The sequence below is a fragment of the Rhea pennata genome, chromosome 1 (assembly GCF_028389875.1).
Source record: "Rhea pennata isolate bPtePen1 chromosome 1, bPtePen1.pri, whole genome shotgun sequence".
Taxonomy (NCBI): domain Eukaryota; kingdom Metazoa; phylum Chordata; class Aves; order Rheiformes; family Rheidae; genus Rhea; species Rhea pennata.
This window is the reverse complement of record NC_084663.1, coordinates 78,544,942-78,571,058: the sequence shown is the minus strand read 5'-3', so window position 1 is coordinate 78,571,058 and position 26,117 is coordinate 78,544,942. Positions and strand designations below refer to the sequence as shown.

The following is a 26,117-nucleotide window of genomic DNA, read 5'->3' as shown; positions in this document are numbered from 1 at the left end:
CAAATAAATGAAAGATTTCAGGCTATATCCAGATGAAAGTATTCCAGCACCTATATATTTTCTACATCACACAAATTTAGCTGGTATATTCCTGTGGAAAGAGGTAAAAAATTCACTTCTGCAATATGAACTCAGGCCTTGGACAGTACAGGGAATACTTGTGTTTTGTAACAGTCTGAGCAAGCGCTACTCAGCGTTTGAGGGAGAAGAGTTTGAAATACATTTGAATGCACAACAGCCTGCTTCTCTTGAATCTTTATCATTTTTTAACAACTTATTTGTAATGCAAAGTCAGAAGACACTTATGCCATCGAGCAGTATTCATAAACAAGACCAGACTGATTTTTTTTTCATGAAATGGCTAAAGAAAACAGCACATTGGTCAGGCTCTCGAAACTCTCCTTTACAATAGGCTCTTGTCAGCTGAGATTTAATTTGTGGACTTATCATCCCTGAATGTTCTGTCTCCCATGTTTCTGTCCTCTTTGGTTATATACCACTGGAGGGCTCCTGACGGAAAAGTATAGCTGTTAACAACAGCGAGCTGGGAAAGGCTTTAATATGTGGACATGAGCTTTCCTTTAATGTAATAGGTTGGGGGAAGGGTTTTTTCCCCTCCAAATCTGTTTAATGATAAATTCCTTTCCTGGAAAAGGATTTTGTATAAACTGTGAACTCTGATCCAATTGCAGACAGAAGTGGAGGCAGCGGTGATGGCAGTGGCAGTGAAACAGCCTCGAGTTCCCATTTGGACTGGATTCTTGCTGTGGTCTCACAGGAGTCCAGGCATGACCAACTCCTTCTCTCATTCCTTCAGGCAACTGGATCAGAGATGGACTTTTAAAACTAAAGGTAAAAGTGATAGAAATAGTTTCCTGTTCGATAAACTATTAGCTCTTCCAGCTGGCCCCAAGCAGTGATGATGTCTATCCACATGAAAAGAGCCCCTGATGAGAACGGACAACACTGAAAACATTCTAGGATCACTGCCTTCCTATGCTGATGATCAAATTATTGATGAGTGGTGTCAGAAGTTTTAACAAGTTTGACATACATCACAGATACAAAATACAGAGAAACAAAAGCCCAATTTCCAGCTCCAAAAAGGATTATAAATTTCAGCTTTAACATGGACATGGCTTTGGTTACTTACCATGCATGTGGAACAACTGAAGTGTTTTTTGCCCTGTTTATTTTGGAGCCTGCTATTTTTAAGGTCACAGTCTCTGCTAAGGGAGGAAACTGTATCTCTAAGGTATTGGGAATTAAATAGAGAGAAGAAAAAGGCACAGAGAAAGTAGCTGCCTTCCATAGGGAACTCAAATGTTTTGTTCAGTCTGTAGTCAAAAAAGAACCTTATAGTAAACATTAATTCATGCTTAAAAAAATACTGTAATTTCTAATTTCACAGGAATTCTCTTTTAACTTCTTTTTCTCTGCTGGAATCTCTTCTGATAAACTGTAATTTAAAGGGCTACTGTCACTTGCAGATCAGCTTTTACTTCAAGTTCAAATGTTAGGCTCACCACTCTCCTCTGCAGTCATTTACATAATGAGACTTATGTCAAGTCAATTTTTTTTGCAGACGTTGTTCTGATTTGGAGATACGACTGAGGAGGTGCAGGGAAGGAAGCAAGTATCTTCAGAGGTTTAGAAAATCCCACCAAGGCAGAAACCAGCTGCTGCAGAGGGCACATATTTTGCACTGAGACCACAGGAGCCTGTGCCAAAAGCCAGAAGAAACCAGTGCTGAAGGAACACTGCAAAAAACAAATAGAGTGAGGGAAGAAACGGGCTGTGAAGACAAGCAAAGTCAGGTCCACGGTAACTGGGAACAGAACCTCACTTGCATCAGTCTGCAGTTGCTATGCTACTGCCCAAGCTTGAAGAGTTCACACAAGAGGTCACCACAGCAAAGCTGTACTGCGTATCTGACAAAAAGAATTCACTGCAGAATCTTAGGTGATAAATACTGCAAAGTATCAGTGCCAGCAATCATGGAAGAAGAGGCTTCTTTCAGAACTTAATTGCTCATTTGCAAAAAGGCAATGTTATTTAAGCAACTATGACTTTTGACGCACTGGTCACTCAGTGCTCATGTGTGGGAGTTAGAAGAATATCATGATGGTAAAACACTAATTAACTTATATCTGAACTTGCCAGGTTTATTTTGCTGGGGTACCACCCCTGCAGAAACAGAACTTTGCTGTACCTCACTGATGCTGGGGTTACAGCAATTTCCTGAGCTCTACGTCTGCAGAAGAGAAGTGTACACGGGGCTTTACTTCCTCCTCTGTAAAAAAGAGGCATGTTAGATGCCTTTTTCTGATGTGTGTACCATGAGAAATATATCAGGATTTTGGGAATCCTTCCTTTTAGTTAGTCTCTGCTCTTCTCATCACATCCCAAAGTACGGCAGATGTCAGGTATGTTCCTCCAGCTGTTCCAAGAAGCTCTATTTTAAGGTGCTCAAAACTCTTCCATGGCTCTAAGCAAACACATATAGCATTTGCACACCAGTTCAAAGGATACATAATGTCAGCTAGAACTGGCTAAGGAGCATAATGACTAGAACAACAAGAACAATGCTAGAAAGTGAACACTCCTATGCCTTAACAGTGGTACAACACCAGATGTAATCTCTGCTTTTACCAAAACGTCATCAGTAAGATATGACAAATTCCTACCTATTACTTGGGTCCAAATAGGATGGCAGTCAACAAGAAAGAGCTGCAGTTATCATGACAGGAGATTACAAGAAACTCTGGAAAATAAGGGGGGGAAAGAGGAAAGAAAGAAAAAGTTGAACCTAGAAAGATAAGATTTATACAAAATACCCAATGTAGGACAAACAGGTAAAGAGGAACCACAAGCTTGGATGCTTTCTTCTACAAAGGATGGATGTATTTTCACCATGAAATGAAGGATTGAATCCGGAATAGGAAAGGGAGCTCTGTTTAAACTATTGTTTGGAATTGACAGCAAATATCCAAGGGAAACCAGATGCAGAGCTGTGAAACTGCTAGTCATTGTTACATGTCTGTAACAGAAGCAGCTCATCACCTAGAAAAAAACTACGCAGGGAAAGAGGACTATTACGAAGAGTGAGAGATGACCTGCCAAACAGAAAACAGAAAACTAAAAGTACAAGCAGTGAGACTTTTCTAGTCCTGACGATTGTTTTCTGTGCCCTAAACATAAAAGCCCATGAAAATCAGCCTCAGTTCTCCTGCCTGTCATTAATGTGTCTTTCCAGTTATAACAGACCAACCCAGTCAATATTACATCATTTTCCATATTACATCTATATTCTTAAGAGTGCAAAACTTCCAGAAACAAATTTGTATTTCACAGCATTGACCTGTCAGGTAGCTATTGTACACCAACTCTACAAAAGTGGAAATATAAGGAAGAATTTTCCCAAATGATTCCTAGTCTGGGTCATTTTATTTTAGGAATAGGACCTTCTCATCTCGTGCTCAGATATTACAGTAAGAAATTTTTTTTGCCTCAAAAAGGATTTTCAGATTTGGGATAAGTTAAAAAAAATAAATAAAATTAAATTAAAAAAAAAAGAGAGAGAGAGGGATAGAAGACCAAACACAACCATTTAAAATCCTCTTTTCTTCAGGAATTGTTCCTTAAATGCATACTCAACTTATCTTTAGTTGATGCCCACATGGTCATATGCAGCCTAATCTGAGTTTACCACACTAGCACCTCACTTTCAAGTGGCATAAAGGAGCTACACAGCATTTTCTTGTAATCATCTGCATAGTCATACTGCTGTACACTGATATGAGTATGTAAAAATACAGATTAGAACTGACTGAGCTACTAATATGAATAGCAACTGTGTGACTTCTCACTTCCATTTAAATATAATAGTAGACTTCAATACAGTCAAGCTATATTTTTAGCTATACTATAACAATTACATAACCCTTAATTTATGAGGGAACTATGCATGCTAACATGAGAAGCAGAATATGGGTATATTTAAGAACTATCAAAAGCCGTAAGCTTATCACATTAAAACCAAGTTTTTAAGAGTTCATGAAGGACATAAAAGCCTGTTAAAACATATTTAAATAATGCATACACAGGGATTAGGTCTGTGTTCTGTTTTGTTTAGATTATGCTGGATCAATACATGGTTCTGAAGGCACTGAGACTCCTCAAACATATAAGTTATTTAATGGAGTCCAAATATGAGAATCTTTTTTCTGACACGTTATTGGACGTAAGCTTACTGTGAAGGATGTAATTACAAATGCAAATAATTAAGTCTGAAAAAATGTGGAAGCTGCACAGTTACAAAGAGCATTGAGTGTTATACTCAAACACAACTAGAACGCAATGCGGATGTACTGTAAAACTTTTCAAAAGTTTAACCTATACCAGCATGTCCCCACTAAACGTAACCTCCGGGAAAATGCTGAGTTTGATTCCCTTCTGAAATTTTCCAAAAATGTGAATAACCTAATCAATGCTTCCTAAAGCATGCCTTAACTGCAAAGGAGCAGTAACAAACCTCTGTTCCAAGTGAAAAATCATTTTTCAGCTTCTCAGATTACATAGGTGACTTACCCAAATACCTCTATCTGGCTTCACATTACTTCTTAGTCTCCCTTGTTAGCAGTGATGTTGCATCTCAAACAGACAAAGGCAAGCAGACTCCAGTTTGTATGTTATCAGTGGACCCTGAAATTAAGAAAAGAATTGTATCCAAAATTACTTTTATTCTCTGTGCCTACAGGAACGTAAGTACTGTCTTAACTTCAATATTGGCATACTTGAAAATCTCAATGAGCCATCAATGACAACATCTCAACTCACAAGAAGCCAGTTCCACAAGATTCCATAAAAAATGGTAGTAAGTGAAGGCATTCTTAAAATAAGGTCTCTTACACAAAAGCGTATTACCCTCAACATCTAAAGCTCAGTTTTTAGCCAGGAAGAAGTCTGAAGCTCATTTCACCTTTTTTTTTTTTGGATGCTTGAAGCAAACTGAAAAGCTTTCAATTTCTGAGTTTCAGATCTTCATTGTGATTACTTCAAAACCGTCCTTTATGGAAGAATGCCACACTTGCATTTATTAACAGCATGGCTCACTGCACCTTCATACTGTTTGGAATACTTTAATAAAAGGAATGGCATAGCTGAAATTAGGTTTGTACACAAGTCAGCAACCCAACATATTGATCTACTTCTGCTATATGGTTTTGAGTTTATACATTAATAATCTGATCTATTATTTTTAGCAAAATCAAGAGAGTCCATGTGAGTTGACCATGGAATCATGAATCCACTTCTCTGCACAGCAATAGTAGACTGTATAAAAAGAGTACAGTATTCTGATGATCTCTACAATATTTACATACTTTTCACACCTAATTTTCACAATCAACTGTTTTCTCGGTTGCGCTAAGATCCAACAAAAGTATTTAAAATTGTGTTGTGCTGCATGTGAGCATCAGCTGGTGGAAAAAGATCATCTATCTTTTATACAACACTTTGTTCTCTAGGAATAACCCCAGATTTCCTCGCAGGACCATTCAAAGGTTTTATCATAACTGGTTGGTGCATTTAATACTACACTGAGCTGATAATTCAATCTTAGAGACAATAATGTTTACTATAGTTGGAATCACTCCAAGAATCCCAGTACCAGAAGCAAAAAGGCACCATCTTCCTTCTGTTAGAAAGCTGTCACAGAGATAGTTTTAGCTACAGGAAACTAGGATCATACATGTTAGATAAGGACAGATTATAATAACAGTCTTTTCTTCAGGTCTGTGAATCTGTTAAGGAAAAAAAAATCCTGCTTTGAGGCAAGACCTAGTGCCAAAATCTACACTGGAAAATTCTGTCTTCTGTAGGTAAGTTATATTCAGGACAAGATATCTTCTTTATTCAGTGACTGAACTCTTACTTTATTACTTCAGCAAGTAATGCAGAAATATCTTTTCTTATTCTTTGTGTTTGAGAGTTGAGCAAAGATCTACTGCTGACACAAATAGCAGTAAATCTAACACTGAAAAAGTCTGTAAATGTCATTGGCAAAGTATCTTTTAGTTAAGAAGGAAATGACACCTATGATGGAGTATGATTTGTGTTTTACTGCTCTGAAAACTTCACAACTCAATGTTTTGGTAGGTAAGCACAGCTTTCTAACATATCATCAGCTAGTTATACCTGCTATATTAGTCACATATTCTTTTACCTTAACCAAGGCATGGCTCATTAAAAAAAAAAAAAGTTTTGAAAAGGCTTACTATATTGATGAAAAAGGTTTAAATAATATTATACCATATTCCCTTTTCTCATATTTCTGCATTTCTGAAGATGTAAAGTAGTACTAATAAAATACTTTAAATAGCAGCTACTATAATCATTCATGAAAACAGCAGGAAAAAAATGTTCTGATATAGCTTAAAATTTATTAAAATTTATTATAATAATTCCTCAAAGCACTGCACTGAAAATGCACAACATGAATTAAAGAATCATATTAAGATGGTATGTACATAACTGCACTTACCTCATTTGGAAAAAGAATATTGTATTCCTTGCCTGGACTCTGAGAGTTGCCTATGAACAGTTACATTATGGCTTGGCTATAAGGAGCAAAATATTCTGCAGGGTGCTTACTATGATTTTATTTTTAAGAGAGAAATAGTATTTACTCTTCCTAATGACATTTTCCAGAAATCATTTCAGATATATTCTTTTCCTTCCCCAAATCATTTTTATGATTATCACTACAAACTAAACTCCCAAGAACAGACTGTTTTCTTAAAAATAAAATGTCAAGTTGAACAGACCAAAATCCAATCTGTTTCCTTTTCTTCATAGATGTTGTTTTACAGTGGAGATATAAGTATTTGTATTCCAAACATTATTCTATTATTTTAAATAAAATACTGTAAATTAAAAAGAAAATCCATTGTTAGCTTCCACCAGCAAAGCCCATTACCACAAACTGGTCTGCTTCTGTTATAAGGAAACAAAACTTCTCTGTCTCCAGTACTGAGAAAATATTATCAGCCTGATTTGTACATAAAACTGCTTGCTTTTTCCCCAGACTCTCAAAGCTTGTTATGTCCTGGCTTTCTCTTTCATGTGTTGTATGTGTCCTACAGCACATTAGGTACCAATCGCTTCCTAGAAATGGAATGCACTGTTTTGAATGCCTACAGACAGCAAGTGCTAATTTCACGAATTAAACAGTTCTCTCTAACTGCAACTGCCATCTATGTATCGCAGTGCCACTAGGGATTTCTCTCTGCCTCACTCTGGATAGAGTTTTGCTATACCACTATTCATTACAACCAATGTACATATATATGCATATATATGCACATATATATCCATAAAATAAGACAGTGTATTCTACGCATTTATCCTCTGAAATATGCATTAAGGAACTCTTTGGTTGACAGCCTGGGTTTTTTGTCTGGGCTAGTTAAAGAGTAACAACATTCAATGGATTTCAATCAAGAATTAGCAAGAAGCATGAAAACTATTTTACGTATTTCCCTTTCTTCATATGCACAACTAAATCAGATGCATTTTCTTGGTATTTGTGCAAATAGACACTGTTTTCATGTAGTTATAAATAATCACTGAGATTATCATCAGAGAAAGAAATTAGGAGGGAACAAACACATAAAAAGCCTGTTTTTGTTTATTTATATGCTGTATTTCACAGCATTTTTTCCCATTTTAAGCCAGCCAGTTAGACCACTGCTGAAAGAAATCTTGTCCAACATCAGCAGGAAAAGAAAAGAAGTCTTGAATTATTTTTTCAAAGTAACTAAACACAAAACAAAACAAGGCACAATATTTGAACAGTATACTAGAAACGATATATTAGATTTCACCAGCTGAGGGAAAAATAGCAAGCTAAGCCTATCCCCTTAGCTCTCTCATTTTGTTAATTCTTCATCAGCACAGGCACCTATAAAAGACTTAGGCTGAATTCCAGCCGGTTTAATCTCTCCCCAGACGAACCTGGAGACGTTCTATTTAAATATGTTTTCATTTTCTTCATGTTACACCATGTGCTTCTTCTCTGGAGCTGCAGACTGTTGTCCTGAGAGGGTAATACAGGTAACATTTAATATATAATTGTAGAATAATAGTGGTTTTTATCAACCCTGAAGTCCACTGACACTATTACTTCTCACAGAATCTACCCCTGTGACTAAGGCCACCTACCCTGGGGCTCTACATGCTGCAAACTTCACACTATAACTCCAACAGCAGACACTAAGAGGGAAGTCAAGAAAAGTCAGTTTGCACGAAGACCAGTGATGTAAAACAAGTCTCTTTGTTCTGAGAGTTACCTTTAGAAATTTCTCTCATATTCCCCAAAACACAGTGTTTGCATGATCATAAATAAGCAAGCAAAGCAAACAGTCTATAAAACATACCCAAGTTTCCCTTTCAGTGGCATCAACTTTGTCATTGTAATTTTGCCCTGAGCGTTCATTAAGTCAACAGCAGAACAGTGAAAGATTTGCAAAGTTTAAGGAAGTCTTTAATTTCAGATTTAATTTTTGTTGTCTTTATGAGAAAAAATCCTCAGGGCAGACACATTTTTTTCATATGCAGCTCCAAGGGTACAGATAAAATATGTAAACTATATGATGAATCAAGTCATGTATCACTAACATAGGTATAACTCTCAAAAACACAAACTGTATCTAAAATCCAGGAAAATTCTGTTTACAAAAAGATCATCTTTGTTCTTCACTATCTTGTGCTATGTATTGCTTTCACCTGAAACACTGATACATTTTCCAGAGCATTACACTGAATTTAGTGTCTATTTTACAATATTTATCACATGTATTGTATGAAGCATCACTGTAGTAGTGCACTGCAAATAAAACTATTTGTATTTTCAACTAAACCTCCGAATTCTCCTGAACTGCATTCCTGCCCTGAAAAGTGCAATGCATGTGATAAATGCAGTGTATTTTGTACTCTTCACCAGGAACACAACACAGGAATGGCCTGAAGATTAGGCAAATGACTAAAACTACACTTGTGAGTGGTCCTGCACATCTCAGAGAAACATACCAGAAGAAATCACCTCAGACAAGTCACCAAAAAACCAAAAGCGAATAGAAGTCCTTGCAATGAGTGTACCTGTTGTTCAAATCCAGTCTCCCATTCCATCATGAAGAAAAGCTACTTGTGCTGGTCTATATGCTGGTGTGTTTGTGGGAGCCTAGCAAACCACATCTTCCTGCCTCCTTGTGTCAGAGGGAGCAGAGTTTCCCTATCCTACTGAGCCAGCTGGGTGGCAGGAGGTCTGCAGTTTGCAACCTGTCTTCTGGGGACCATGGAGGACAGAAATGATCTCTGTGACAGGTGGCTTGGAGAACAAATTCCTGTGTGTTGGCTGCAAGTCTATTAACTTTAAGTTTCAAGCGACCTAAGAGGCTCTAAATAGCCACTCTTCTTTTGGAATTTTTTTAGTAGTCACATACTGAAAAAGTTTGAAAACCACTCTTTTGCACAAAAGCTAATCCACTGACATACAGGATAGGACACTTGCGCTTGCTGACTCTATACCCTCAGTTTAAATAGCTTACTTGAGACCTGACATCTACCTAAGAAAAGAAGACTTAAGAAAAATCTCCAATAGTCTGGTGTCTGTTATCTTCTGCTACTAAATGTTTGCTCCTGTATAGTACAACACAGACAAACATCAGAAAACAGTATGCCTTGGTGAAAACAGTATGCCTACTTTTTATACAATCTTTATTTTAACTTTCTGACTATCTAAACAGAGAAAAAGTTTAATTATCTAAATTGAGAATTTTAAATTAATTGAACTTAGATGTTTATCTAAGTAGAAAAAACTCAGCAAACAGTAATAACTGAAAAAGTATTTTTCAGTTTTAATAATCGAAGTGACAATAACTAACATTAACTAGAGAATGGAAATTTTTACTTTGTTTTTATATAGCACCTACTTAAGAAGGTATTAGTTCATATAAATATTTTATCGTTGTAAATTGCATCTTTACTGAACTAGATCATCTTCACATTTAGTCTTTTTAATATTTTTACTGAAACAGAAACCCAGTAAACATGCATCTACTTTTGGTATCTTAAAGCAATAGTAGAGCTGTACCTTTGTCTTTGCTCTATGTCCATCTCTGCTGTGCCCAGGACTATTTTCATCTGCAAGTGATTGCTTAAGCTATAAATGCACAGTAAGATACATAACTGGCTGCATAATTGAAATGGCTTCCGGAAGGAGGATGCAAAATCTGAACTGTCACCTCCAACTCTTTCTCAGTGACACCGCGGCAGAGTTCCACAAATACCTGGCAAGTTACACAGAAAGGCTCTGTGATGTCCTGCCAGGGCCTTTACTGGGCTTCCAGAGGACAAAGGGCAGCTATTATTATTTATAGAGAAGGAGGATACTGTACAAACCATCTGAGGTTTTAGTAAGTTCGAAATAATGCAATGTGCACCACGTTTTCAGAAATGCTATTAGAGTAAGCCTATGACTAAAAGGTGTCCTCTAGCTAATACAGGGCCTGGATACAAGAAGAAGTTCAAGATGCATGCTTAAATCTCTCTCATTTTGGATAGCGCTTATATTGCATTTTGGTTTAAAAGAAATTTATAGCAGACTTCTATCCATTTTATATAGTTTGCCTGAACAGTGCTGAGGTGAGGATTACCCCTTATTCTGTGTTTGTGCAGTGTTTGGCACAGTTGTACCTTTTTCTCCACGCATGTAATGACTTTCTCTTCTGTATATGTACATCACACTGAACGAGGGGTTTTACATATAATTGATACGCCTTCGCCCTCCTCAGCCATAACGTATACAACTTCACCATTAATGGATTGATAAGACTTGATTCTAGCCCCAGTTCTGCCACGCAGTTACTCCAGCTGCTCAGGTAAATCATTCCTGCCGTGCCGCTGGTCTCCGGGGACAGGGTAGTCAGGGTAGTACAGCTCTAATGTCTGCCACACAGCTGATGGGTGGCTTCATTATCTTCACAAAGGAAAACAGAACTACTGTAAATTGTTGGTCAGTGCCTTGGAACATTTGCGACGTGTGTCAATAATATCAGCAAATCAACTAGGATTTTGAGTATTTACAAATATAGGCTGTTCTTTAAAACATAAATACCTTTTCCCTCTTTCCAGTTAAAGAAAGGACTAAGGTAGCTTCACTTACTGCCTTATGTAGTCTTACCCTGACTTCTCTCCCACTCTCTTCCTGTATGATAAGGCTGGAAAACTGTATTGCCTCCCTCTCTATAGACACTGTTTTTATTTTAACTTGGATGATTTTCAAACTTGACAGAACCTTTAGTATGACATAATAGGAAAGCTGAATGTCAGTCCCAAGAGCCAAAAAATCACTCCGCTTTAACCTGCCTGAAATGCAGTAAACAGCTTCAAGAAAGCAAGCAGACAGAATTGATTAGGTATTCTGGATTAAGACATGCCTATTGTATCGGTACTAACTGTGATGACATACAAGGTCACCGGAAGATCCATAAAATCACTGATTTTAAAGGTGTGTGGTTTGTTTTTCTTTTTGGCTAACAAACAGTATTCTGAGAATCTGATTTAGAAATAAACCAGTTTCTTACTTCATCTGAAAATGCAGCAATCAGTGATCATTTTCATATAACAAATCTGGCAATGTCTGGCCCATGCCAATCTCATAAAAATAGTTTATGAGATCTTTTTATGATGTCTTGATGAGCCATAGCATTTCTGTATGTATTGATCCTAACAATTTCCTTTTGATTTCTGCTCAACTGTGAGAATAATAACTCCTACCTTTTACCTCTCCTGGCATCACCACCATGAGCTACTTCTCAACACTTCCTCTGGTGGCTTCCTTCTTTCACTGCCAGCCATGCATCAGCCATGGTATTTCGTTATACCTTCATTCCTCCTGTCTTTATTCCACTGTTATAATTGCTTCTATTCCTTTGGGGGTGGTTCTTTTCCCTTTACTGTCCTCCTCTAAGAAAATAACAACAAAACAACAACAACAACAACAACAAAAACAAAACAGAAACTTGTATTGTTTAAAATATTCTGCATTGTATCATAGCATTTGTATTACCTGGGGAAACACAACTGTAGCCAAGAGCTACAAAACAGCTTATTTTTTATTATTTTCCAGGGCTAGAAGCCCACCATTGATGTCAGATTTTCAACAGAGCTGAGCATCAACTAGTTACTGTTTTGGTTCTTATGATCCAATATTTAGAATAGCTCAGTGCCAAAAGTGCTGAGCATTTTTGAAATTCATTTCTTTTATTCTGCTGTCTAAATAGCATTTGAGAATTTCTAACACTCTGGTCCTGAACTTTCAGTGACATACTATGCAACATGGAAAAAAATGATTTTGTTTTCTTCCAAGTGTCAAAAGAAATTCAGGATACACATGAGCAAATATATACACAATTTGTCCCCAGTTTCAACTTGGCTCCCTGCTAAAATACTCGCTTAAGAATACTAATGTTATGTTATGTGATGTTGCATTATGCTCACTATAATAATTTGCCCCAAAAAAGATCGGACATGTAAGACAGTTCAGCTTTAGTGGATTAAATCTTTCAAAGTCTATTTGTATTAAAAAACTTTCTCAAAATGAAATCAAGGAAGGAAAAACTCCCACAGGCAGCTAAACTTTAAGCTGATTTAGTTAAATCAGTCTCTCAATGATATGATTTTTTAAGTACTGATCATTTGGTTTTGAAGTCTGCAAAACTTGATGAGCAAATAGTAATTTTAATACTGTGCTATTCACACTGCTTTCCATTTGAAGCTCTCAGTGTATTTGACAAACACAGCCGTTTGTCAAACAGGACAAGGAGTTCTTATTTAACAGAAATGCTATGAAGTACTTCTGGGTCTGCAAGCAAAGAGCAGTGGGGGCAGTTGCAACTTCATCATTTCCAACTCTGCCCTTCACCCACTGAAGGATGGATAAAGCTGCTGCCCACTCATTTCATCCTCTAATCTAAGAGTTCAACAATATATACAGACGTTAGGAACATTTAGTACATCATGTGTTTTATTATGTCCAGCAAAGAACAGTCTCACCTTAAACAAACCTTGTGACTTCTGGCTAAATCCTAACTGAATTAACTACAGGTATATTTATAAAATAGCATATGTGTTAGGCCTAAAAGCCTAACCAAAGCCTGACCTTTTAGAAGGTGATAAATTTGACAATTCAACTCTCCAAGTCTATCAGATCTTGTTTATTTAATTAGTATTTAAGCATTTATTAACCCATTCCAATGAGAGATCTAGTGTCTCAATATGGAAAAGACTGATGACTGTTCTTTGCACCTTTTTTAAATGGCAGATTTTGTGACACACATTCCCTCTCAACTTCCCACTTCTATCACTGTAAAGCTGAAAATAACATCTCTCAATGATAACCCAATTGTTTGGATAAATTAATAGTGCTCCATACAAAAGGAAGGAAATCCGGTAACATGCACCAAATGTTAACACAGCTGAAAGCACATGGTGTTTTTCAAGCAAATGTTTAAGCATGATTTTAATACATGAGACATGTTTCAGCAGAATTCAGTTTTATAAATACAGAAATACTTCAAGAATACGACCCAGATTCACCAAAATCCCCTGACACATACTTCGGCTGCAACATGGCAGCGGAGTTAAACATATGCTTAAGTACTTCCTTTAACTGATGCCTGTCATGGGATTTTCTGCTCTACCATGTTCATGCTTATAACTGATATGGCAGCTCAGAAGTAACTTCTCTTGAAGTAAAGACCTTTTAGGTTCACAGTTATTTTGTTTTCTGCTTGCATGATTGCTTTGTCCTGGATTACTTAGTTGCACTCAGTGTACCACACAAACCTAATTTCTTTTAAAAATGAATCATGTTTCAAAACTGGAATCTTAATAAGCCATTATCAGCCTTGCTGTAAGATCCCCTGATGTATCCTCCATCCCTTTCACTACCAGGAGGTAGCTTCAAAGTGAATAGAAGGAAGTAGTTCTTCACAGAATGTTCGTTAAGCAGTGGAGCTCCTTGCCTGAGAATAATGTGGATGCTCAAAGTTCAAAGGGCTCAAAGACTGTACAAGTTCACAGGAGAGAAATCCACTGGAGTTACTAAATACATAGAAACCATGCCTGGTTCAGTATACCTCTGGCTGCACACTGAGGGAGTACTTAGTAAAATTAAATATAATTTCCTTGTTCTAATATATTTCTTTAGGCATTCAGTTTTAGCCACCGCTGAAGACAGGGGACCAAATGGATGGCGAATCCATCCTTCTGCTGCATGAATCACTTCTCTAAGCTAATGGGGTCACTCTTTGGCTTTTATGTTCCAGCCTTTCCAAAAGAGGTATCCATAGCGTTAAGTCCTAATCTTTGCAAAGCTCTGCGACTGAATGATCAGGAACAGTTCAACAAACTGTAAAAAATGAAAGACTAAAGCTGAACCAAATCCTGTCTGAGCCAACTGGCTAAAACTGATCAAAAATGGTTTCAGCATTTTGTCATTCTCCTAAGAAAGTAAACTATCAAATCCTTCCACACAGAACTAACTAGCCACATATACAGTTTCAGAGTAACATATTTTAAATTATTTTTAATGTAGTTCACTTTTATGTTCAAAATTCAATTTTAAACAAGTTAATGACATTCAACAAAGGTAAAACTGCTATACTGGTTATCTAAAGTTCTGTCACTTATCAAGTCTAATGACTTTTAACTCAATCAGACCGACAGCACTGATGTCCTATAGTATTCTTAGTGAAAATAAGGAGCCAAAATGATTAGATCTTTGAGACTCTCTTGTCCCTTCCAAACTCCTATTTATTCCTATCAGAATCACACATATGAAGAAATTCCACCATAAGTTTTCTCGTAAGAATGCCAATCTGATTCTGCAGATTTAGCAAAATAACAAACTTCTGTGAAACAAGCTTCTCTGAAAAGACCCTCCTAATAGCCCAGAAACGATACAAACACAGTATTTTTAAAAATTTGGTGTTGGGGGAAGAGGTGGGGGGGCTACGTGAACACAGAGGTGTCACAGATCTGCATGTGCCATTTAATACCTTGCGAGTAGCCTGAAAGTTAAAATTTTAAAATGCTGAATCATGAAATGGATTATAACTGTGGCAACTGAAATTTCATTCAGATAGCAATCTGAATGATTGGCAATCAATTCCACCACTTATAATCCATAAGAAATGATTTGGCTGCATTGTAGCACAAAGAACAGTTTCTTGGAAACATACTTCAAGTTTCAGGAATGAAAGGCAAATTTTAACATTTTAAGAAAACTACTGCATTGTTCAGACTGAAGGTGAGAATTTTGTCTCTAGTTCTCATTTTAGGCAATGCAGCAGTTTCCTTAAAATGCCGGAAATTGCCTTTCATTACTAAAATTGAAAGTGTATTTCTGAGAGTTTAGCTAGGTGAAATTATCATCAAGGGGCATGTTTTCTGTGTACTGTTTCAGGCTGAGGGTCATCGTAACTGTCATTTTCTTGTTTTTTGCAATGCAGTGGAGGGGAAAAAAATCAAACCCCTCTGAGGGCTGGAATTCAACCCACCTTTGTATCATTTTTAACATTCATTTTCCTACGGCTTAAATCAATCCTCCTACTATCTGTAAGAGCCTGCTGGGATCTGTTCTTTGAACTGCCTGCTTTTCCCTTAACATACTTCTGCTTTATGATCTCATTCTCCACTCATATATCTTCCCTTTCCATCTGTAGGCTGGTAACTCATAAATCTACCTCTTCTTTCATGGCTTGTCTCATTTCATCTCATCCTGGCTCACATTTCTTCTTAGGTGTTTTGTTGTCAGTTATGAGTCACTATAAGTCACGCTTCATACGCATCTGAAACTCTCTTCCGTCCCCACATTGCATTATACTGTTCAGTATGTGCCACTACTATCTTCTCAGATCCCATGAATGTCTCACTTCCCAACAAAAGAAAGAAAAAGGCAAAAAAATCAGTTGATCTTTTTTGAACATTTTCAAGGAAAACAATATCTCAGACAAGTTTAGGAATTTCCAACATGAAAGCATTCCCATATTGCATCCTGTTTTACTGCAGAGTGTTTGAGAATGAGAAGGACGAAGGTTTTCAGAGTTTCACAAAGTTTTCAGATTAGTTAGAAAAAGTTACTTTTAAAATGCTACCATCTTTCAGAAAATACTGACTGTGATAATATCTGTGACTGTGATCACAAGTTGTTCAGGTCCCAAAATTACAGAAAATTTGTGAAACAGGAGTATTACTTTTATGAAAACCAAAATAAGTAAAATTTTTGATCTCTTGAACACAGCAACACTTATAAGTAGCTTTCTTACACTATAATTTATTTAGAAAATAGTGGACCGAGGTACTGTTAGAAATAAGATAGGTTCACAATGGGTATTAACTGTAATTTTTTCTAGTTAGGAAAGAAGGAAAAAAAAATCTTCCTTCCTATCATAGCTTGTTATTCACAGTTATTCAGTTATATAGTTTTGAAAAGTGCAAAGGGAAAATCTGTTTTTGGAGGGAATTAGATGTGCTAGGATGATCACAAGCTGAAAGTTAAAGTTAAGCCTATTCTTCCCACAACTATGAGTTTTTAGCACACTAAGTAAGGTTAGCGATTCAAGTCTGAAACACTGGATGTTTAATTTGACCACCAATTTTCCAAATTTGGGTACAGAATTAGTGTTTAATTTCAGGTCACAGAATGTTCTCAGACAATATTCTTCCTATCTATTGTCAACAAAATTTGTATAAGGATCATTTCTCCTGTCTTAGAGTGTTAACTCAAGGAACTGCATAACTGATTAGCTGAATAGTTTTAATCTCAAATATGTTTATTTTAAAAAGCCTTAAAAGTTGAAATTATTTATATACAATTAATCTTCTTATGGGAAAATAATATCACTCTTCAAAGTTGAACAGAAATCTTTTCTGAGTCTACATTAAGAGATTTTGACAGCAATTTCCTGTTCTTACAGAGACAAGTGTAACTCCAAAGAAAGACTGAGGATGTTTCTGATGGCCAGGGATCTGATTCAAGGCTCCTGGAAGACAAGGAAGTGTTCACTACTGACATAATCTAGGACACTGTACTGGAGGACCCATGTTAAAAAAAACATTGAGGGAAGATGAAATAGTGAAATGAAAAGTGCTATTAATGTTCCACCATCATTCTCTGGTTCCATGCCTTATATCTGTATTGTGTAAGACAATCTGGTGCTCTGGAATTTACTATCAATTTTGTATACATGTTTTTGAGGTTCACTCAGATGAAGTAATCTACACAGAGCCAACAAGCAGATTAGCAGCAAAATCTGAAAGAAAACAGCAATACATTATCTCCAAACACACTGCCAAAACCACTGGAATGTACACATAATAAAACACAAACTTGAACAAATATCTGGAACCTGATACATTGTGTAGTTCAGGAATTAAAAAAATATTCAGAATGACTGCTGTTTATTCATATGTGCTCTTCAGACAGTCACATATGGTGTAACATTTAACAAGAGTGATTCTTCATGTATTAGTGACATACACGTTAAATATATGTCCTTAGGAGATAACTCTGTTTCTGTGGTTTTGTTTAAAATACTTAATTACAAACAATAGTTTTCAATATTAATTACACTGATTTAATGATTGTGACAGGTAACACATAAGACTGTAATGATTATCAAAAAGTAAAATGTTCTCTCTGAATGTACTTTGTGTTGATATAGTCTGCAAGACACAACTAACTTACCTTTAAGCCTGTGAGCAGTCCCATTTGCTCAACTTAATTGATCACAGCTATAAATTTACAGTAAATGTACGTAGTTATAATGTACAGTCAATATCTCTACATTATCATAATATAAAAATATCTATAATTACTTCGCTATTAAGCTCTAAGTTTTCACATCTGTAGCATGTTTGCCATCACCTGCTCAAAAGGAGCTTTGAAAAGCAATCACACAATTGCGCTCTCTGCTTCAGAGATGCAAAACACAGACTAAACAGATTCCTTTAAAAAATCAACTGTATTTTTCACTGTGTATACTACTTGAATAAAAATCTGTCTTCCTATAATCCAGAAATCTACAACTTTTCCCTAGATTGTTCTTGCTACCTAAATGGAAAGTCCCTTTTCTACACTGCAAATACCTAAAATTCGTTCAACTTAAACAGGACGTTTATATATTTAAATCTCACTGAAATCCTTGAGGCATCACAGGAGGTACATAGCACCTTCTGTTTTTCCTCAGCACCAAAACGAATTTTGCCCTCCATGTAACCTAACCTACATATAATGTAGTTCCTAGGATCTAATTCACTACTCCCAAGATCACTGGGAGTTTTATAGTACCTTCTTCAGGTGCTGAATTGGTACAGCAGCAGAGGAGAGCTAGTTCATTTTGCTCCAGTGAATATCAAAAAAGCATTTGCTTTATTCACAGTTCCAGAGATAGTTAAGTCAAATTTTACTGTCTATTGTACTAACAGAAATGAGTGAATATCCAGAAGCATATGATTTTTTATTATATATATAAATATGTGTTATTTTATCAATTTTAAGCTGCAACTCTTAAACAGTAAGCTTTTAATCACAACTTCATCTCTAAGCTGCATGGTGGCATTTTGATTAAACAGCTTTAATTGTTGTGACTTTTTCATTACTATCATTTTATCATCGCCTTTCATGAGTTAACAAGAATAGTTTCGTTTAAGTCCTCAAGTGCATAAAACACAGAGTACCACAAATCATGCATCAGTTACTGGTATAAATAATGAAATTACAAATACCTGAACACTTTGCAGAATAGTCGTTAGTATCTTCTCTTTGTGCATCTTGATTTCATCTTGTCAGATTAATACATCATTTTTTTAGGGGCAGCCTGAAACAGACATGCTGTTAAAAGCAGAAGAAAAAGCTATGTGAGTATATATGAATTCTGCCAGAATATGCAGAATACACAGAGTAAAAACTAAAATCATAAAATAAACTGTTACCCCCTACAGTCTGTTTTACTGATAAATGTGACATATCATGCAGAGCAGATAAACAAGGAACAGTAAACAAGTCATGTCATTCCCTAGAAAATGATAGAAAATATTTTCACTGTTCCTTTAAGCAGCAGTTTTGAACTTTTTGAACTGAGCTGCTCTCAAGAAAATTGCCAGTGCTCTCTATTTTCCTGGATGTAATGCTTCTTTACTGTCCCCCTCCTTCTCACTGTCACTCACAGATGATTCTGCCTCCTCCCCCTCTTCAGTGGCACCAGCAAAGGACATGAGATTGAGCACAGCATTTCCACTACGATATACAGACACCTCACTGGCTGGCACTACTGATTCAGACTGCACACATTATTAACAAAATTAAACGTAAAACCTAATGAGACTTTCCCACTACTGGTTACCTTTGTACTTCAGCAATAGGGAGACCAAGAAACCACTTGATGTATAGTACAGAGGCCAAATCATCCACCATGTAAACTGACATAACCTTGTACTGAGCAGACTGATGCTGTGCCAGTCTATACAAGCAGAGATTTTGGTTCCTGCATGTGTAAAAATCTTCTGCTTCCAAATCCTGCTAGCCTGTGCTACAGGGTACTCAGTTCACATACCTGGAGGAGGACCCAAATCCTCCATCATTAGTGGTCATCGGGCCAGTCTATCCCACGCATATCACAGCCATTTTTAGACTGTTTGCATCAATCTACCTACATAAGCAGGCACTGCTGACATGCTCTATCAATTTAGCATTCATGTTTATCCTAAAACATCGCAATCCTTATGATTTGTTTTTAAACAACATTCCTTATTCTCCTATCTCCTGTGACTGCACTGTTAAAAGCGCATATTCTAAATTACATTTAGTGGTTGCGTATGATACTTAGTTTCTTCTGCCTTCAAAAGCAGCTGTATGAGGGCTGGTGCTCATTAAAAACAAGCAACCCTACTAATCAGGCACTATCATGGGCCCATAATGGGCACAAGTCTGAGTCTGCAGTACCCCTGCTACTTCAGGCCTCCACCTCTCCTTATTATTATCCTTGCCAATGGTATCCTGGAGTGCATTAGGAAGAGTGTTGCCAGCAGGTCGAGGGAGATGATCGTCCCCCTCTACATCTGCAGTACTGTGTCCAGTTCTACGCTCCCCAGTACAAGAGAGACACGGAGCTATGGGAAAGAGTCAAGTGTAGGTCTACAAAGATGATCAGAGGAGTGGAGCATCTCCCCTGCAAGGAACGGCTGCAAGAGCTGGGTCTGTTCAGCCTGGAGAAGAGAAGACTGAGAGGGATCTTACCAATGCCTATAAATACCTTAAGGGAGGATGTCAAGAGGATGGGGTTGGACTCTTTTCAGTGCTGCCAAGTGACAGGACACGAGGTAATGGGCACAAACTGAACCACAGGAAGCTCCACCTGAATATAAGGAAGAACTTCTCCACTGTGAGAGTGACAGAGCACTGGACCAGGTTGACCACAGAGGTTGTGGAGTCTCCTTCTCTGGAGATATTCAAAAACCTCCTGGACATGATCCTGTCTGCATGTTCTAGGTGACCCTACTTGAGCAGAAGAGTTAGACTAAATCTTCAGGGCTCCCTTCCAACCTCAACCATTCCACGATTCCGTGATTAGATACTGACCACAGCATGTGGTGGAGTGATGTGTTATGTGTTCAAAATTCCCATACCATGTAAGTCTAATTCAAACTAGTTCCAGCAGCAGAAGACTGACATATTTGTTTCTAGTTTCAACTACTTCGGTTTGCTAAGTTTTGCCTTACTGGTAACTTTAACTGTAAAATGTGCACATACATTTCAAATGTGTTTTAAAAAGCATTTACTGTGAATGTGAAGTGCTTTCCATAAAAGTATTCTTTCATTAAATGTCAGTGAATTTGGATCTCTCATGAATATTGATGCAAGCCTTAAATTTTCAAAATTTGGGACAATGTGATTTTTTAAAAGATGCAATCCCTTAAATAACATATCAGCAATTTCCAGTGATTGTGGATCCCTCTGAAGATGCCTGAAGTTGATCACTCCAAATCACTAATTATTTTCCAATCTCAAGGCTAGACATACTGTGAAATGGTTCTACAGCAGACATCATTTGGAGGGTATTAGGTGTTTTATACATCAGTAGTATCTCACCATAGTCCAAAACCGTATCTTTTTCCTGCAGTAAGATTTTGCCATTAGCAGCAAATAAATAACCTCACCAAATCAAGTTCTTTAATGCTACAGAGTGAAAGGGTATTTGTAATGGAAACTCCATGCACCAAGTAACTGCAGGGAGTCTAAACTGGAGGATCTAATAGTACTCTTATCTCTGTTAAGGTGCTACAAAATAAGCTGAGAAGTGCAAGAATGCCTGACAAGGCCTTAAGGCTCTTTACGGCTGCAGAGATGATCTGACATACACAGAACATGAGAAATTTCTTTCTCCTGCCACGTGGGTATCTGGAAGCTGCATTTACCTATACACTTTTTTCCTCATACAAGCCATAACAATGCAGAAGCTTCACCATAGGGTCCTTTATATGTCTATTCAGGTACACTAAGCTGCGTATAGTGCAAGAGAGGTTCTATGATCCTGCTGCAGAGAAGCCCACAAGAAAACTCACTCTGAAGACAGATACTTCTTTGTTCAAGTTCCTACTTTTCAACTTCTGCTTTGCCCAGTTCTTATTCATGTTACACTATTTTGTTAATGCAAATATTTAGACGTTATCACACATTCGAACAGTAGCTGACACTTTCTTCACCTTCCAAAGTGAAAGAATCACCCCATTCTGTACAGCAGCAGCAGAACATGGTCCTTCCTTTCCCTAAGCTCTGATACAAACCCAAAATATGAGAAGGCAGAAATACAGTCACTTTACATCTTTCTCTGGAGCAAGTATAACACCGGAGTAACAACTTTATGGAACTCTTCCTCCAAAATTGGAACATAGTTTCTCTTTGAACTATGTAAATGCTATAACAGCAAGAAGTACAGAATTGCTGTTGATCAGATGTATCAAAAGATCCCTCTTCTTCCAAAGTTTCACTTTGAAAACTTTTTGCTCTCTCTTCTGGTCCAGATATTCATGAAACACTTTGCCTTTGAATTAAAAGCTAGGGAGCATGTTAAGGCAGAAGCAGAGCAGTAAGATAAATTTCTTCTGAAAACAGACAGAAGCACGGTGCATTTTGCTTACAGTAAGATAGAGGTACTAACTACCACCATCACATGACCTTTTAACTCTTCAGAGCACCATAAAGACATGGGCTGAACTATCCTTATGCATTTCTTTCTGGATAAGTGAGTGTGCTCTAGTTTTTGAAGTCATGCTCTGGATGGTAACTGAGTGATTACTTGGAAGACGCTCCTCATCCCCACTCCTCTGCTTAGATACATACAGTATACAAGATTTTTCCAGAGGGGTAGTAATAGTAAGCTTGCTTATATTCTCCCCTACTAGTTTAGAAAAGAACTATAAGCTTTGTTGTTGAGGATGACATATCTGTGCAAAATTTAAGTTTCACTGTGCTTCTGTTTTAGGATACAGTGGTAACTTAAATAGATACGGTATGATTGCTTCTTCCTAATGTTCGCAATTCCTCCTCTTCTCCCTCAATGTTTTGCTGACCTAACAGTGCAAATGCTTTACCAGTGAGCCCTGACTGCAAAGTCCTATGCAGCAATGAGGCCCAGTAGTTTTCTACAAAAGGCAAATTTTCATTTTGTAGGCCACCCTTCAATTTTTCTGGAGAAAAAAGAATGTTTCAGCATATCCTTGTCACCGCTGTTTTCAGTGACCAACCACTTCCAGGTTCCCTGAAGAAAACAACACAGGAATTAGTGATAGTGAAAACAGAAAGGAGAATCATCTCTAGCTTGGATTGTATGCATGGCACATATGCATGAACTCACAGCTTTGACAGAAGCAGCATCGTGGGTTTCTTTCAAATTCCCACTGACAGCAAGTTGAATTTTGTCTCTGGCTTCAAGGAGAGCTGGAATAGGTTTTGTGTTATTTGAAGTACAGCAAACAATGTCCTTTTCCTTGGGTAGCATAAAATACTGCACTTGGGATGTGAAAATTAGTTTGACTATGAAAAAGACCCAAAGCTTCTATTTTTAATGCCCCTTTCACCGCGTACAGTCCTCAAAATGCCAGATGTACAACTTTAACAGAATAAAGGTGGAAGAGAAAGTGGAAAAAAATACTCTAACTGAAAGATAAACTAATATGACCTCATCTATGACATGGATCTGTAGCAAGCCTGATTTTGCTACCAAAGAGGTCCAATAGAAGTTACATCTTCAAAGAAAGCAGTAGATCTTTATTCAGTGTAATAAAGCATGAGCAGTTTGTAATGTCAAAGAATTAAAATATATTGACTACAATTGGGTCAACTGAGTGATTATGCCACACAATCTTGTTTTCAAATTTCCTAATGCCTTCACAGAGTCCAGAGCCATTTCTTGTTTTTTCCAAGAAACAGAAAAACAAATATGGTCAGAGTAAATATAAATGAGAGGTCTGAGTTATGCTACATCTTCCTTTTTTAAGCATTGTCATTCTTACTTCATGAGTTTTACTCATTACTTTATTAGCTAGGGCACTGTCAAGTCTTCCAAGTCTAACTTAAACCTCTACAACATCTACTGACAAAGCAAAAACAGAGCTTTATTTACATAGTCTGCAGGAAATATCATTGGCTGGCAAAAGCACACTGACAAAATCAAATACCTTCATTTGCTTTATGATTTAAAACACATCCTTTGCAGCTCCCAGTGCATGCCTAGCAATTCTGGAAGTTCAGCACTAAGATCTACGCCGAGGTGGGTGAGGAAATCAACAGGGAGCTCCATTCACACAGGAATTCTGACCCGTATAGACTGATCTATCCCATAGGGCTGTTTTCTGCCAAACTTGACTAGGCCAAGTCTGCCGTCATGTGTCCCATCTGCCTCTCCAGTGATACTCCATAGGCGATCTCATGCCGAGAGATCACCTGAGGACCTTGTTCCAAGAAGGGCCTCTAGCACTGTATCCTGAGAGGGCAGATGGGATCTGTGGCAAGCCACAGCTTGATCATCCTGAGAAAACACCACACTTTAGCCAGCCTCTTGCCTGTAACGTTAATGCATAGGATAGATCTTACCATAGCCATTTTTTTTCAATCCCATGGAACAATAACAGCTCTACTCTACCTTTAATTAAAGATACTTTTAATGCTTGAAATGCATAAAGCTTTAAAGGCTGTGAAAAACTCAATACTAAGGGAATGCCATCTAAGAGCCATAGGCACAGTCTTTATTACTGGTTGATGCAACTACTATTACAAAATCAGAAAGCCTAACTTAACATTTAGGATTGACTGTAGAAGTAAGAACCTGACTGTAGATCTGTAGGTTAGGAGATGTATCTTAACCTATACAACAGGCAAACCTGCTTCAATGAGTCTGTTTATACCACACTGGCATTTTTACTTTGCAGATTTCCAGAGTAGAACTGCACCACCAAAAATACCAATTTGAGATAGCAACGAACAAAAAATGCTAGCAAAAATTAATCAAAAATAATTTCAGCCACATAAGATGCCTATGCTGCTCTGGCATGTTCCATCAAGAAACAGTTCACAGGCCTTTGCCTTGAAGGTTACGCTTATTGCTTAGACAAGTAGAGAAAATCAGTCTTAGAAGAAACTGCCAGCATTTTAAATACACAGGACTGAAGCATGGAAGAAGAGAAAGAATGTTTTGTAAGCGCTTTCTGCTATCCTAAGAAATACACAATGGAAAGACTACTCAAAGTAAATAATTTATGAAATATTATGCATGGGATTCTTTTTTTTTTTTCAGTTAAACATTTCTCTCTTAATCCTTTTAGGATTGGAATATGATTAGCCTAATTCAAGACTACATGCCTTATTTCCTCCTTCCCCTCAGAACCAGGCCATATCAATCAGTACGGGTTAATCTTGCAAATCAGTTCCTCCAAATGACTTGCTTTTCTCAGCAGCTGCATGCTCGCTTCATCATGGAGTTGAAGTCAGCTGCTCTGACACTCACCACTGAAATGCAGAACGTCAATCACTTACACTGCTTACAAGAATTAGCACAAAATAAGTCTAATTAGAAACTAAACACTATGTTATCTGCAATGATTCAGAGATGGAGTAAGTCGATGAATGTTTTAGGAACCTTTCTGGCTGCACAGTAGTTCATGATAATACCCACCTCACAGCTCATTAGCAAATCAAAATATTACACTGTATAAATACTACTTTGCTCTTTTACATTTTACAGAAGCCTCAGGTCTCAGAAGCCTCCATTACAGAGTATATGCAATTTAGTTATATTGGAACATTGTAGGAAATGGAAAGCAGCCCTGACTATCCAAAAACAGCAAAATGGAAGCCAATATACTGTATACTTTGGTCCTCTCTCTACTGAAGCAGCCCCAACCTGCCTCAAGACATTTTAAACTGAAATACATATTGGCAGAACACAAAGAAACTACATACTGTATGATTCTGTACATGAATTCTCAGTACTTCTACACTCGATTTCTTTCTCTTTTTCCTGCAGAAAACAATGTAATCCACTATAAATTTAGACAGCATTACTGTAAGCTTCACTAGAAATCCAAATGTAAGAAGGAAGAAACCTGGCAAAGAACTGAAATCAAAGATGTAAATGTTTAATAACAAAAGAAGGACATGAAAGGATATGCAGCTGTTTTTCTGCATGGTTTCTCAAAATGGGAACTCGGGAGCACAAATGTAGACCATGCTCTCACTTCTAGTTGAGATAAACATTTACAAGCTATTAATTTTAAACAGGAAGACGTAACATTAGGACATGACCTCTAATTTCACTGAGTCTGTAAAGGCAAACCACCACAGCTCCACTGCAATGCAGCTACACATCCAGGAAGAGATGCATAATACTCCCCGCTTTGTTATTACAGGTGTACTTGATTTTACATTCAATGAGGAAGGTGCAATTTTATGGCTGTGTGGAAAAATCTTTAAAATGCTTGTAGGTGTATGTATAATG

At 37.2% G+C, this 26,117-nt stretch overlaps 1 long non-coding RNA gene across 12 annotated transcripts in view; it reads right to left on the bottom strand.

The window, feature by feature from the left end:
* The window catches only part of LOC134149436 (uncharacterized), a 206,769-nt gene that overhangs the window by 37,389 nt on the left and 143,263 nt on the right, over positions 1 to 26,117 (bottom strand). For 10 of the 12 annotated variants that reach the window (XR_009960419.1, XR_009960416.1, XR_009960424.1 and 7 more), the window contains exons 7-9: positions 18,853 to 18,958; positions 11,839 to 12,027; positions 4,591 to 4,704 (exon numbers count right to left, since the gene is read on the bottom strand). This is a non-coding gene — a long non-coding RNA (uncharacterized LOC134149436). The remainder of the gene's footprint in view (positions 1 to 4,590; positions 4,705 to 11,838; positions 12,028 to 18,852; positions 18,959 to 26,117) is intronic. The other 2 variants (XR_009960430.1, XR_009960417.1) reach the window with 2 other exon arrangements.